The sequence below is a fragment of the Pinus tabuliformis genome, chromosome 6 (genome assembly GCF_031772625.1).
Source record: "Pinus tabuliformis cultivar Carrire ecotype Pingquan chromosome 6, CPIR1, whole genome shotgun sequence".
NCBI lineage: Eukaryota > Viridiplantae > Streptophyta > Pinopsida > Pinales > Pinaceae > Pinus > Pinus tabuliformis.
Genome location: NC_142292.1, coordinates 674,248,151 through 674,259,316, shown reverse-complemented (window position 1 = coordinate 674,259,316; position 11,166 = coordinate 674,248,151).

Here is an 11,166-nt window from a genome sequence, read left to right as displayed (position 1 = left end):
ATCCATATTTCTTAGGCCATATCATGTGGTATCGAAGTTGTTTTTTATTTTCCCTTTGTCCTATATTTTTCCATTCTCGAATATATTTTCTCTTCCTTTGTTTTGTAACTTTACAGCTCTTTTCTTTATCTTTGTATGCTGACATACATTCCCTTACACTTGAATCCTTGGATGCATTTTGTTGAAGTTGGATTTCCTTGTTGAGATCCGTTCTATTGCATTAAAAGGTGGTATGTGCATCACCTCAAATCTCCCTGCCAGTAGTTCCTTGTGTGTTTCCATGAAGGTCACTTCTAGTAGTGGCATGTGCATTGCCCTTGCAGATTGGATTTGTGGTCTTGTCAACGTTCCAAATAACTTGTCAATTGTTTTGATGATTTAAAAAATGAAAATCATGCCTATATTTATCCCTAACTTTGTGCATTTTCTTAGAGCACTCTTCTATGTACTTTCTATCTTCCACATATTTTCTATGCTTTTTCTAAATATATATATTCTAATACAAATTTAACAAGATATTTCTTATGGAACTACATAAATAGTAAATGTTTATCATATCTATAAATGGATTCTTTTGTTCTGTACATGATTTGTGTTTTATTTTTTTGTTAGGACTTGAAGTAGGTACACAAAGTCCATATATATATAAAGACTCACAACCTAGATTTTTTTTGGATCAATAAGTGCTTCAATCCATTTGTAATTCATTTAAGGTACAACAAACCTACATCGTGCAAGGAAAAGGAACATTTGTAATGACATATAAGTCAAACATCCGTCTACAAGACCCACTAGATTTTCAGGCAACAAATACCATTAGAAATGTCCACATACAAGTTACAACAATATTTAGAGTTGCAGAAAGGATATGTAATTATTAATTATTGAATATGTGAGAATTTTTGTAAAAGTAATGTTTTCAGAGAGACATATGTAACAAAAAAGTAAATGTGAATTAATTTCTTAAGTCATTTTACTTTAGCACTAACTCAAAAGCACTAGAATGTATATAATAAAGTAAATTATAATTATGTTCATTGGACTAATTGTACTATCACGTGAGCCAAGGTAACTTCACCAATAGAATGGTCTAAGGATGTAGTGCATTTAGAGGGGTTAAATCCCATTACCTAAGTTTCATAGAAAGATTGTTCTTCACATCATCCAAGAGTCTCATAAAATGATTAATAAGTAGCCTATTGTTGATAGTTTGGTGGCAATAACATTTTGTAACCTCTGGTTTTGCTTGGCCCCATTTTGTTTGGTCATACATATACGTTCTCTCCCCATTCTTTCTGACAAGGAAAATTAGTTGTTCTATTGAACTGGATAGGGAATCTACCACTCCTATCCTCGTATTCATTAAAATTTCTCATTTATCTAAGTTTAGAGCCTTTTTTCAAACCTATCAGAGTTAGAAATAATATTTCGTAAAGAATGCAAGGAAAACATAAGAAACAAATAAGAAACAAATACAGGGAGAATATGGCATGGATCGATAGGGTAGCAGCACCCTCCATCAAAACTTGGTTTCAACTAGTGGCAATGCTTCCAACACTTTTGATTATGATCAATTTCCCTCCCCAACTTTTCATTTAGTAGTCCGTGTGAAGATGCATATTTTTTCTTGCAGCTAACACTTTGAAAGTTGAATGAATTCTCCCACTAATATTTTTCTTCTATTATTTATTTTTTAATGTGGCTAATGAATATTTATTGATATTTTGTCTTTTCCCTTACATTTTCAAATAAAATTTCGTTAGTTTTTCTCTCTTGATTTTCTATTTTTAGGATTGTCCTCCTTGTGTATTCATTGCTTCCCTTTAAATTATTAGATAAAACTTCAATATGCTATTAAATAATGTTCTAATGGTTTTCTTAAAAGTAAATTTAACATTTGATAGTTGGTTTTAACCATATATATGTTCAATTTTTTATATAATCAATTGTTCCTTATGATTTGTTATTTGGAAATTTTGTAATGTATACACTTAACTCCAATATAGGCTTGAAACTTGACACTCCTGAGGAACAACTTAAATTAAATATCTTACAACTTTCCCATTTCTAAGCACTATTCTACAAAACACTGAAGCTCCAATGACAGTGCTCCAAAATGTAGATTGTTGGTGAGTTAACGTGCAATAGAATGAACCCTATTAAAATAAACTAATAAATATTGAATATTTTAACTACCGAGACTCAAACTTGTGACCTCAGCTAATACAACACCGAAATTCTACCAATTTCCAATTCCATATGACTTGAGATGTTCTCCTCGTGACTTATTGATATTTCACATAAGAATATTGATCTAGCTTCACATCAATTTCAGAGCCGAGTTAACATTGTTCAATTGCATGTTGACGTGGAGGCATATGTTCTACTCTAAAGTATGGTTCATTGATCCTAACGTTGACTCACATATGTAATGACTCCTACCACGTTGTACCCGAACTCCTCGTGTCAATTATGTGGATCATTGGTGTGTGCATAATCATCATAGATTCCAACCCTTTCATGTATTTGGGCCAATCCAACATGCCAATTTGGTGACCAATCAACTTGGCCTGACCAATGTCGCTAAATTCTTCACTACCAAATTTGTCTTAGCCATGTCAAGCCTCCAATATAAGTTCCAAGACCTAGTTTGCCAGGACTCAAACTCAAAACATCATATTAAAATTGGAGTCAAACTCCACTATAACAATACCTTTTCACATCAGGGATTGAAACTAGTAGTTAGAGTCATTGTGTCAAAGTTAACCAGAAAAATTAAGGTGTAACCAAAACAACACAAGTGCCACTAGATGTAACCAAAACACTACAAATAAATGAATATGTAACTAGAGTAATCAAAGCTTGGACTCTGTTTGGTTTCATCCACATAATTGGATTCTTTCTTCTTGGATTAATTTAATTTCGATCTAATTGTTTCATATATATATATATATATATATATATATATATATATATATATATATTAAAAACAATTTTCTTCTTAAGATACTTATTCTTATGATACATTTAGAAGGCCAAGATACTTTGGGCCCTCTAAACATCCTTCACACTTCCCACTTCTACATTTCCTTGGATTTGGAATAAATTACGAAACCAAATGCAAGGTTGTATCTCGAGTTTAATAATTGATTGAATTTCATTGTGTGGAGTGCAAATTGCGGAGTTGTCTTTATTTGTTCAAAGTGCGAAGCCACCCTTGTACTATGCATTGGATAATCACGTTAGATAGAGTGCTAAGGTGTCTGTCATTTTTCTTAACGGAGAACATAGACTTCCAAATTTGTATTTTTTCTCATATTCTGAGAAATTTTTAATGTGATTCTTCTTCCTTTAATGATCTAAATGATTTACCATTCATTACTTACACTAGTACAGAATGGGAGATTAGTGACTACGTGACTAAAAAAATTAGTCACCACAATTATTTCAAGTGAATTACTACTAAATTTGAGCAATTTTAATTAACCCAACTAAAAACGGCTAACTTAAATGACTAATTTAGTCTAGCGATAAAATATACGACTAGATAATAAGTGACCCAACTAAAAGAGACTAATTTAAATGACTAATTTAGTGCAAGACCAAAATATATGACTAGATAATAAGTGACAAAATTAAAAATGATTAACGTAAATGGCTACTATATTCTAAGAATAAAAATATGACCAACTAACAAGCACAACAAGTATATGAATTTGTCATTTATGTTAGTCATTTTTAACTGTGCCACTCCGAAAATGGAAAATTACAATTTGGATACTAAAGTGTTACATTCTGCTAAATTTTAACAATGCAGATGGATTGAGACACCCCCTAATCTCTAAATCCATATGCAGTGTTAAAATTTAGAGACCCCCTTGTCTCTAAATTTGTCTGCAATGTTAAAATTTAGGTAGGTGGATTCAACGACCCCCTTAAAGGGGTCTATGAATCCATCTATAATGCTAAAATTATAATAGTTTTATACAATATATAGTATAAGTTTACAATATATAATAGTTTTATACTCCCTTTGGAAGGAGGGACAAGAAAGAGAGTTTGAAATTGATATAGAAGTGTTTAAAGGGGTAATAGGAACATGTTCCTCATATCTTAGAGAGATGACACATTGTTGTTGTGGGGTTTTTGTAGTGTTGTTACATACCATGGTTTATTATTATAATAGATTCATAGAGACGATGATTTTATTACTTTGAACTCAAAGTATGTTGATTTAAACTTGGGAGATTTCAAAACTGAGGAGGAATTGAGGCATAAAATTAGGTGCGGTAAGGTGTGAGATATAATCAAGACTGAATTAGCAGGCACTGATGAAAATCATTATAACCGTCTATATTTTTCTTCACTATGTCACATACACTAACTTTGTATAAGTATTTATTTTGTTGCAAGTTTATGCAAGTCTTGAAATGACTGCACAACTAACTTGTGTCTTGAATAGTAGCAACCCAATGGCATCTAAGCCAACAAAATATGGATCGCATATGGCCTTGTTCGCATACACAAGCTGTTAGCATGGATGGATTTTTCCCATGGAGTTTTGAATCGACAACCTTTACACAATAGAGTGCCTTAACAAAACACCCTGTCATCCTCTATTCTAAGCCTCATAGACAACTCTATGCAAATATTAATTTCACTGTTATTTTTGGTTTTTTCTAACACTTAAATTTTATAAAGTTTTAACTATGTGTAGTATTTTTGGTTATATTTTCAATAATTAAATTTTATCCATTTTTTTAAAAGAGTCGAAAAACCTATCACAAGTCAATTGTCAAACCAATAAAGGGGACGACAATCACTAGTTGATATCCGCTAATGAAGGTTGACTCATCATTCTTATTTAAGGAAACCCACGCTGCATGTAATTAGCCACTAGTTGTCCATAAGGGGGCATGCTTTCACTCCTTCCAGATGCCTCTAGGTATTGGGTCGTTATCTTGTTTCCTAATGTCTGAAGAAAATGAGCTCTAAGCCAAGAAAAAGTCATTTTAGAGCATACTCTAGGCCCAAAATTTTATCCATTCTTATATTAGTTATATTTTCTTTAAGACTAAATATGTATGATTTTTTCAAAACATTTAAAATGATTTATATTCCATTTACCAAATTTAAAAATTATATAAATTATATGGATATTTTTGAATTTACAAAATATAAAAAATATTTAACATGATATGGAAGATAATTACCAATTTAAAAGTCATATAAAAAAAGAAAAATAAATAAGGCTTCCCACCACAATTAATTGTCTTCCTTGAAACGAAACACGTGCTTAGGCTACCAAATGTGTAAATTTTGCATTAATGTTATTATATACCTAATAGCCAACTCAAACTCGCATAAAAGCCATATAAATTATTGGAGTGGCCACAGAAGAGGAAGGGTCATCAACTTCTCTATAATTGACTGCAATTTCAGATTTCAGGGACTCACAGACTTTGAATTTGAAGCTTTCCCTAGGATCTAAGAGACATTCATATTTGTTTATGGTTCCATTTGAAACAAAATTCCTTAGAAATGGAGGGTATCTAGATCGAAAATCTATGAATTGAAGGTTTCCATTGTTCTTAATTTGGTATGTCAAGGCCATCATGAGCGAATCACCTTACACCCACCTTCATCTTTTTCAACCTGAAGGTCATTGCATAGTAGAATGGGGAAAAAGCATACAAATCCATGCATAGGTCTAAAATGTCTACTACTAGCAGGCGAGAGGAAATCATAGACAGAATGTTGTGTACCCTTCCATATCTTACTCTAAATTTTCATTTTTTCAAATTTTTGAGGGGCGGGGGAGGTCAAATAAAGATCTGCTATAACAATGACAATCAGGTTAATATGTGTGTCTTTTCCATAACTACATGATTTTTTCACACCGAAAATGACCCCAATAGATTTGAAACCCTGACTTATTTTGATTTTGTAAAATAATTTTTTTTGATGTCTGTCATATCATTTGATTATGGAAATAATGCATCTAATCCTCCTATTCTCACAACAGAAGCAACTTCGTGTGCTCTGAAATTTATGTGTCGCGTTCACTACTTCTAGCTATAACGCAATAAAATTCTAACTCTTTGGGGCTCTATACTTTGTGATAGTGCCACTTAGGGTCACAGTATGTTCAGTATTGTCTCTCACATTCACCTGCAAATGCAATATGCTGATTTGATCTCCCATTTTATTTCTTGATATAGGTCCCTTAATGGGTCCGGATCTCATATTATTTAGGCCATGACACCCTTGGTATTCATTTTCATCCCAGTCACTTTGGCAGTTAAGTTTTACCTTTATCTATTGTTGTTTATGATGCATTAATCATTAACCATTTTTCTAGCTCCCATATCATGATTGCCTTGTTGTGGTTTGTCATGGATGTGGTTGTTTAGGGTTAGCTAGAAATCTTATATTTGTTTGTGCTTTCAACATATTTTTCCCTGCACACTTGTGTGGCAATTCATGATTGATGGAATTATTCCTGACCAAGGATGTGTTGTTCACTTGTGAGTGATGGATATTTGATATTCCTAACCAGGTATTTGATTCTCCTTTGCATGATGTCTGAGTAGTTATGAAGGGATGATTTCCTTTTGAGTTTATACAAGGCTCTCGCTTCTCTTGCATGAGCATCTTTGATATTGGAGAGGATATTTTTTTGTTGGCATTTGTGTAATCCTATCCAAATCTTCTTAGTGCTTTAATTAGGGGATTGTTTAGGTCTGAAATGGGCCTCCTATGGAAATTATAAAATAATTGTGGAAATAATAAAATAAGATTAGATTACATCATCAAATTTTAGAGGGAAAAATGAAAAAAACTATTTTTTCAACTCATATTTTCAACTTGTCTCCCTATGGTTTTAGTCTAATTTCGAACGAAAACACTCGTTGGGTGAAAAATTTGATTCCTCATCCAAATACTACCCATGTTTCATACTTTCCATGGAACCTACTACACGAAAAGGGAGAAATACATGAAAAGCGTGATTGCAATCACATTTTTTCATGTATTTCTCATTTTTCGTGTAGCAGGGTCCATCGAAAGTATGCAACATGGGTAACCCTTGGATGAGGAATTAACTTTTGCATCCAATGAGTACTCCTGTTTGCAATTTGAGTAAAACCTTAGGTAGATAAGTTGAACATAAAAATTGAAAAAGTAGTATTATTATTTTATTATTTTTTAATCTTTTTGTTTTTTTACTCCAAAAATGGTGAATCGTCCCCCATGGTTGACATCATCATCTTGAACCCTATTGGTTCTTATCAAGTTTATTTTGGTTGTACATTTTTCTTCGGAGGCTCATTTTAGACCTCAAACTCCCCTAATGGTAGCTTGTTGGATCTCACATTTTCATTCTTGGACTTTATGTTTTCTACCCTTTGTCACTTTCTATGGATACAACCTTTTTGATGTCCACATTTTTCTGTAACATGCTCTATGCACTCTAAGTTTTGTATCAATTGAATTTTGAAGCACATTTCAAATACAAAAGCACTCCAGATTGAGATTACAACTTTTATTTTTCCAAATACCACCTTCATCTCCAATATCATTAGCGAAAATCTCATTCATCTCAGCAATCAATACTTGCACCTCTTCAGCACATACTTGTAGCCACAATTTGTTTGTTTACAACTCACATCTTTCATATAATTTATTACATTTTTTAGTGTTTGTTTCTTGTGTACGGTAACGAGAAGGTGGGGATCTTACATAACATATGCAAGCAAATACTTTCCCTGTAGCATTCCACAGGAAATCCTCAACACAATGAACATAAGGAAATAATCCCATAAGTTCCAGTAATGAAAAGTGAGAATGCAAGTCATTTCTTGTGATATCAAGCCACTAACAACAACCACCAAATTATGAAAAGGAAATATCTATAGTTTCCCCAATTGCTTAAAAAGTAACAAAAAAGAAATCCCACGTTGTGTTCCATATGCATAAGAGCTCATTTCTTAGCCCAATATCATTTATGCTCCTTGTTTGTCTCGCCATTTGTATGCACAACTCTCTATGTAGGGAAAACGCTAATATGGTTTGGGTTAGGGATTGCACAGACAAGAGAGGGGAAATAACCTATGATATTCCCTCTTGCTTGATAGAACTTATTTTTTGATGACTTCTACCTTGAAGTATTCAGTAGAAAATGTTGCATGCCCTTATCATAGAAATTTGTAGTTTGCAAAAGTAGAGACTGAAAAATTGCTTATATCTGTGGTTGAAAATTTGAAAATAGGTTGGAAACAAGTAAGGAAGTAGTCTACAATAGAAATTTTAAGGGGAAAACACATTACTCTGGGTAAATCCTATGTATCTTGTGGATATCCATGTAACTGTTTTTCAACCTAGACAATATCTGAAGCAGCCCAAATGAGTCATACTTGCAGATTTTGAACACTCATTCAGAGTAAACTAATATTTTATTTAAAAAGCTTCATTATTCAAAAAATGTATTTTTCCCCTTGGATGGGAAGAGTGTTTGCCTGAAACATCAGAAATTTAGGTTTACTTAAACAGTTCAATTCCATAAGTCTATCTACAATATGAATAGCTATGAAAATCTACATTCAAACGTATTTTATTTAGTTTTTCATGTTTTTTTTTGTCTCTATTATTTGACAATACTTTCCATGTCTTTTTTGAATCACCAAAATTTATTTATTTTCTATTTTGATTCTTTTATATCCCCTAACTATCAGGATTCGATAATAATCGCTTTTTTGGACTTGAAAAGCTTTCTTTTCATTCATTGTCCACTTTTCTATAGATTTTGTCTTCGTAAATAGGTACCTTCTAGCAGAAACTACAAGTGGTATTGGATAAAACTTTTTTGTCTAGTGAAAGAAACTTTGAAATACTTGGGAGGACTGATAATCCAAGAAAATAAAAGTGTGGTAATGTTCATTCAATGTGATTTGGAGAAGGTCATTGATGATATACATTATGCATGAGTTGTACTAATATGTTTGGAAAGAAAAACTCAAGAAGATGGGTATTAAGAACTAACATTAGAGGCAAAATTAATGGGGTTTATGGATCCAAATTATTGGGTATTCATGGGAAAATAGTTGAGTGATTAACAAAGATCTTGAATAAGTGTTATTTATAATAAATATGACATCTTGAATCTTTTAATATCTAGTCTTTATTTCCTTAGAGTCCAGTTAAAACATCGAACAATTTTTCTTTATGGATCATACCATGTGACAAAGACATTCTACTACTATCATAATGGAATGAGTTGCATTTGTATCATCACTATTTCCACCTAAGGAGGCATGACGACTTTAGTGGAGACTAGTAGACTATGATATGATGCACTTGGTGATAGATGTTTCCATTTCTACATATTCTGATACATATTCTTCCATAGAGGAGCATCTTCTTATGCACTTCACACTTCACTATGAAAAACTACATATTTTGAGGCATGACTTATCTTCTAGTGGGATTTACAAGGTAATGGGGAGGTTTATAGAGAGCATCATTCATGATATGGTGACAAGTGAAATTTAATACTCTTCTTTGAAGGTCAAAGATATATCCTAGGAGGAGCACCCATCATCTTAGAATATTTTTGGAGTGTCACATGCACCAAAGAAGAGGAACGCTCCAATACAGAAAGTCTCTAGGGATTTTCAAAGAAAAGTAAGGCATAGTGAAATGAAAAAATACCTTATTTTAGAGAATGTCCTAACTAGAGAGAAAACACATGGTACCTATGCATTATTTGAAGAAGTATTATAGCATAATTTGAGGAGAACTCCACATGTTCTTGAGTTCTATTGCTATTTTGTTAAGATGGAAATTCTAGATAGACATTCTTGAAGAGCACCCAAGAGAGGAAGGTGATACACAGTAGCAAGGAAATATCTACCATGTTCCCAAATCTTAAATAAGAATATTTATGAGCACTCTCCTTCATGGAGGCTTCGAGACCTTATGTATATTTTAGAATTAAGTTTTGGAGGAAAAAGGGGATCCATACCATTGTGGAGAACTCATGATATTCTTAGAAAGTGGTTGATGAAAGAAGATACAAAAGGAGGATAAATTCTCATTTTCCAGGCATGGTAGGATGAATGGGATTTTCCCTCCAAGCTTAGTTGAATATCTCTTCAAAGAAATAAGTTAATGGTCAAGTTCAATGTAAGGTTTCTCCATTTATTCTTTCTTTTGCATGGAAGACTAGGATTTTGCAAGATTTCCATTGTATATTGTTGCCAGAATATTATTTGTAGAAGGGCATTATTGCTCCAGTAAGAGGATATTAGGACTAAGGTAAAAAGTTAAATCCTCTCAACTCTTGATGTAACCTTAGAAGCTTGAATAAATTTGTTGTTCGAATTCTCTAGTTATAGTTGTTAATTCATAGTTTGAAGTTTGTTATAACTAAGAAAGTAGGTTAAGTGTGGTATGTTCTGGGTCCTTGATTTTGTGGTGAAATTATATTTGAATATATGATATGTTGTCAGTTGATCTCGGATGTACCAATTCTAAATTATACAAATTTTTCCTTGATAAGCAAACATCCTTTGACAATTTTTACAAACAGTTAGACTGAAATAATTTCATCAAACACTTGGCATGCACAGTAAGGGAAATACTATAGAAATAAGAGGAAATCATTAATTTTATTTCTTAATTCATATAACTTTTACAATATATGACGATCAAGGAAACTGGAGATTCACTTCGTGACAACTTTTGACCAATCTTAGCCCACTGGTATAAACTAGTAAAATCAAAAAGAAGGTACAAAATGTTAGCCTCCTTCATAAATTTCGAACCCTTTAATGATGCTACTTAGTATAGAGAATTTGGCCTCAAATTCTGCAGGAAAGATACATATAATATCAACTTTATAATATTATTATTGATCTCTAATACGTCCTCCTCAAAAAACACTGATATATAGTGTGAAATATGAGAACAATCACCCATGAAATCTAGGCCCTCCCTTGGGAATATATTATCAGCATATTAATCATGAACTTGGCCAGGACTATGATCGTCATCTCAAGTGCTCTCGGATTGTGTAAGGCTGCCTACTCAAACCCAAAATCCACACTAGAAAATGATGGTGTTTGGCCTCTTTGGTACAAGGTCCTTGGCTCCCTTACCAAGTGTGCT